This window comes from Mandrillus leucophaeus, unplaced genomic scaffold, assembly GCF_000951045.1.
Source record: "Mandrillus leucophaeus isolate KB7577 unplaced genomic scaffold, Mleu.le_1.0 Scaffold308, whole genome shotgun sequence".
NCBI lineage: Eukaryota > Metazoa > Chordata > Mammalia > Primates > Cercopithecidae > Mandrillus > Mandrillus leucophaeus.
This window is the reverse complement of record NW_012103232.1, coordinates 404,587-409,632: the sequence shown is the minus strand read 5'-3', so window position 1 is coordinate 409,632 and position 5,046 is coordinate 404,587. Positions and strand designations below refer to the sequence as shown.

At 45.1% G+C, this 5,046-nt stretch overlaps 2 protein-coding genes across 2 annotated transcripts in view; one reads left to right on the top strand and one right to left on the bottom strand.

The window, feature by feature from the left end:
• The window catches only part of PI4KA (phosphatidylinositol 4-kinase, catalytic, alpha), a 162,328-nt gene that overhangs the window by 68,927 nt on the left and 88,355 nt on the right, over nucleotides 1-5,046 (bottom strand). The gene's annotated exons all lie outside the window — the stretch shown is intronic.
• Nucleotides 4,291-5,046, top strand: part of SERPIND1 (serpin peptidase inhibitor, clade D (heparin cofactor), member 1) — a 14,417-nt gene continuing 13,661 nt past the window's right edge. Inside the window, exon 1 of the mRNA XM_011987337.1 lies at nucleotides 4,291-4,556. The gene's annotated coding sequence lies outside the window, so the exon portion shown is untranslated. The remainder of the gene's footprint in view (nucleotides 4,557-5,046) is intronic.

The window sequence follows — 5,046 nt, the reverse complement described above, 5'->3', positions numbered from 1 at the left end:
AAAAAAAAAAAAAAAAAAAAAGGCTAGAGGAACAAGATATAGGAGACCTACTCTCAAATGGTCTAGAAGAAAAAATGCATACGTTCATGCATGTGAGTACACACATGTACACACACACGCGTGCACACACACACACACACAATGAGAGGGCAAAGGTTCCAAAATTTTAAACCTGGTAAATCTGGGTAAGGGTATACAGGAGTTGTTCTACTACACTATTCTTTCAACTTTTTTGAAAGTTTGAAGTTATTTCAAAACAAAAAGTTTTCCAAACTTTAGGCAGTTACTTCTCTCCCATTCTGCCTGCTCTGTTGGGCCTGGAGACCATACGCCAGGAGGGACGATGGTTTATCGAGTGTTACGCTCTGATGCGTGACTGAAAAGACCAACCCAGCTCTGGCAATTAGCAAGAAAGTACAATATGAAGTTCCCAGGAAAATAAAGAAAAAGAAAAACAAACTTTTGAATGATTTATCTTTAAAATATATTGTTTCTCTTCAAATAGTAATCTGGATTTAATCACAACCTAGTGACAGTTTTTAAACGTCTTCTACAATGTTTGTTATACGAAACAGCAAAACAATAGGAATATTTACCTCCAGATCTTTAATTTCAATCCATAAAAGATATCGGATATATTTTCTCCTTCCTCTGGTAAGGGAATGATGAAAACTATTTTTGGCTTTTCATCAGACAATGTGGGAACAGGGTATAAGAAGTTTCCAAATGTAACTTCTGAATACCGGGATAAAACATGAATGTCTTTACTCTGCCACTCTATCGGGCCTCAGATGCATTTTCCTGAATATGTTTATTTCTTCAAGTTAGTTTTTTGTTTTCTTCTTTAACCTTATTTTTATCTGAGATAAAAACTTTTTCCCCCTTTGTTCCTTCTTCTTCTGGCTTTCTTTTTTAAAATAGAGATGAGGTCTTGCTACGTTGCTCCAGCTGGTCTTGAACTGCCGGGCTCAAGCGATCCTCCTGCCTTGGCCTCCCAAGGTGCTAAGATTACAGGCGTGAGCCCCTATGGCTGGTCTTCTTCTTGATCTTAGCCAGAAGGCCAAGAAGTGATAAGAGGAGGACACTTGGCCGGGCACGGTGGCTCAAGCCTGTAATCCCAGCACTTTGGGAGGCCGAGGCGGGTGGATCACGAGGTCAGGAGATCGAGACTATTCTGGCTAACATGGTGAAACCCCGTCTCTACTAAAAATACAAAAATTAGCCAGGCATGGTGGCAGGCGCCTGTAATCCCAGCTACTTGGGAGGCTGAGGCAGGAGAATCACTTGAACCCAGGAGGCAGAGGTTGCAGCAAGCTGAGATTGAGCCACTGCACTCCAGCCTGGGCAACAGAGCAAAAACTCTGTCTCAAAAAAAAAAAAGAGAGAGAGATGGGTTTTGCTACATTGCCCAAGCTGGTCACGTGTACAAACACACGCGCGCACGCACACACACACACACACGACAGGGCAAAGGTTCCAAAATTTTAAACCTGGTAAATCTGGGTAAGGGTATATAGGAGTTGTTCTACTGCACTCTTTTTTCAACTTTTTTGAAAGTTTGAAGTTATTTCAAAATAAAAAGTTTTCCAAACTTTAGTGATCCTCCTGCCTCAGCCTCCCAAAGTGCTGGGATGACAGGCATGAGCCACTGCGCCTGGCCCCTCTGTATATTTTTAAAATTTCATGTTAAAAGATGGACAAGGCTGGATGAGGTGGTTCACACCTGTCTTCCCAGCTGTTTGGGAGGCCGAGGTGGGAAGACTGCTTGAGGTCAGGTGTTCAAGACCAACTTGGCCAACATAGTGAGACTCCACTTTTTTCTAACTAAAAAAAAAATTTTCAAGTTGAAAAAAATAGCCATGAGATAAGCCTTGAAACTGCAAAACAACAATGGAGTATGTGTGACAGGAGGTACTACTCTACAGTGGGGGCTAAAGCCATACACAAGCTGTTACCACTAAATGGGAAAATGACTGAAAAATGTCAATGTCAAGAGGGATTGAAATCAAATTTTTTCAATAGTGGGTTACATAATCAGAAATCTAGATAGGCAGGAAACATACTGGCTTTATTTATTTATTTAGATAGAGTCTCACCCTGTCACCCAGGCTGGAGTGCAGTGGCACAAACTTGGCTCACTGTAACCTTCGCCTCTCAGGTTCAAGCGATTCTCCTACCTCAGCCTCCTGAGTAGCTGGGACTACAGGCGTGTGCCACCACATCCGGCTAATTTTTGTATTTTTAGTAGGGACGGGGTTTCACCATGTTGGTCAGGCCGGTCTTAAACTCCTACCTCAAGTGATCCACCCACCTTAGCCTCTCAAAGTGCTGGGATTACAGGTGTGAGCCACATCTGGCCGGTACTGGTTTTAAAAATAACAAAAGTAATACATACACATAGACAAAGGTCAAAGAAGTACATAGCATGAAAACGAATGCTGTGTCCCTTCCCAGACCATTTCTGTGAATAAATATATAACACCACGAAACGATGACGACTAACATTTCCTGAATGCCAGACACCACTCTACGTGCTTTCCACACATTCACTATCTCATTCCATTTTCACAACAATCTCGTGCAGTAGGTGTAACTGTCACCCTCATTTCAGAGAGCAGAACACTGAGAGCTGGAGGCCAAGGGGCAATTTCAGCCAGGGTGGCTGGTGATGCCTCAGTGAAACCAAGAGCGAACAGTGACAGCAGCGGCCACCTGCTGGTCTGCAGGAAAGATGCCCTTGGCAGAAAGAATAGCAAGTGCCAGGGCTGTGCTGGAGCCAGTCTTGGCATGTGTGAGAACAAGATAGAGAATGAGGGAGGTGGCCCCAGGAGGCATGTGGGCTCAGGCAGCAGTCTCTGCCTATGGTGCCACGCTGAAGACTCAGTATTGTGTGTGACAGATGAAGGCTCTGAGAAGACAGCTCTGACCAAAGCTAGAATGCAAAACCAGACTCAAACACAACCACTGGTCTGTGTCCTAAACACAATGGACCTTTACACTCTGGAATTTCTCAAACGGAGCAATGCACAGACACCCCCATGGGCCCCTTGCACACCCGCAGATTCTCCTAGGAGTCACATTCTCCCTTCAGATAGACTCTGGGTGCCGACACTCCCAAACATGCTCTCGAGGAGTAGTCTCTGTCATCTTCCAGACAATCCAGAATATTCTTAAAACTTTTTAGATCATAAAATTTAAAACACAAACTAAAAAACAAATTATCATAAGGCTGGGCACAATGGCTCATGCCTGTAATCCCAGCACTTTGCAAGGCCGAGGCGGGAGGATCACTTGAGCCCAAGAGTTCAAGACTAGCCCGGGCAACATAGTGAGACCCTGCCTCTACAAAAGTCAAAAAGTTAGCCACACATGGTGGTATGCACCTGTATTCCCAGCTACTTGCGGGGCTGAGGTGAGGAGGATTGCTTGAGCTCAGAGGTTGAGGCTGCAGTGAGCTAAGATCATGCCACTATACTCCGGCCTGGGTGACAGAGTGAGACCCTGTCTCAAAAAACACATAGGGCCGGGCGTGGTGGCTCACGCCTGTAATCCCAGCACTTTGGGAGGCTGAGGCGGGCAGATCACTTCAGTCCAGAAGTTCAAGACCAGCCTGGTCAACATGGTGAAACCCCGTCTTTACTACAAATACAAAAAATTAGTTGGTTGTGGTGGTGCATGCCTGTAATCTCAGCTACTTGGGAGGCTGAGGCAGGAGAATCGTTTGAACTTGGGAGACAGAGGTTGCAGTGAGCTGAGATCGCACCACTGTACTCTGGCGTGGGCAGCAGTGCAAAACTCTCAAAAAATAAAAAAAACCCCAAAAACAGAATCACAAAATGTATCACAGCCTCAGAGATCCCCACGAATGCCTAAGTGGCCCTGAGTTTGGGAAGCACTACTCAGTAATAGTCCTATCTGTCCCACAACAGACAGGAGTACTGGGCTGCACCTACTGGCAACAAACACAGCAACCCTCGACTGGAGAAAGGTCCATGCCACGATCTCCTTATTCTGTAAACCACTAATTTTGTCCTCTCTCCTCCACTTTTCACTGAGGAACAAGCTCTTGGAAGGATGGAGATACCTGCCTAGTAGCTGAGCCAGCCACATCAACCCTGGAGAGCAGGTGGAGGGCAGATGCTGTGATCATCCCAGAAGAGAAGACACAGTTGGAGGCAGACGCATGGTCTCTACTTTCAGCTACCCTCAATGCAGCCTGGTCCTCAAAGGCCAGAAGAGCCCCTTGTTTATGTGGTGACCTCAGGAAGGGCTGCTCCTGCACCAAGGCTTTGAGTGCATGCTAACACAGTAACCGTCATATACTCAAAATCTCAGCTCTAAGAACTGGAGATGAGGAGCTGCAAGCCACTCTGCAGTTATCAAAGGCACAGCTGAGGGGGTTTGTGCTGACCAAGCTAGTTGCCTGGTGTTTGGATTGGGACATATTTACTTTGGAAAATATGCAGCAACAGCCCAGCACCAAAGTTCACATCGAAACCCCACTGATGACCTTGGCTGCTTTCATCTCTGAAGCGCCACTTCTCAGAAGCACAGAGGTAAGTTGGGTTTCTAATATTTCTGCTGATCATAAATAATTTATGGTATTCAAAGATAGGCAACTGGTTCATTTTTCTAGCAAACTAAATATTCAGAAGCTTTCTACACGTTTTAGAAGTGGGAAATGGTTTCATTTTTCAATCTGCCTGTTATAAAATTGTGTCAGTTGCATTGTTGGGAGAGTTGACAAAATTAGAATAGGAACTGTGGAATAGATGAAAGTATTGTACTTTTATTAATCAAACTGGGTAACTGTCCTGTGATTACGTATGAGAATATCCTTGCTTTTAGGTATTTTCCCTGAAGTATTAGTATTAAAGGTTAGAGGGACCGGGAGCAGTGGCTCACACCTGTAATCCCAGCACTTTGGGAGGCAGAGGCAGGCAGATCACAAGGTCAGTTCAAGACCAGCCTGACCAACCTGGTGAAGCCAAGTCTCTACTAAAAATACAAAAATTAGCTGGGCATGGTGGCGCGTGCCTGTAATCC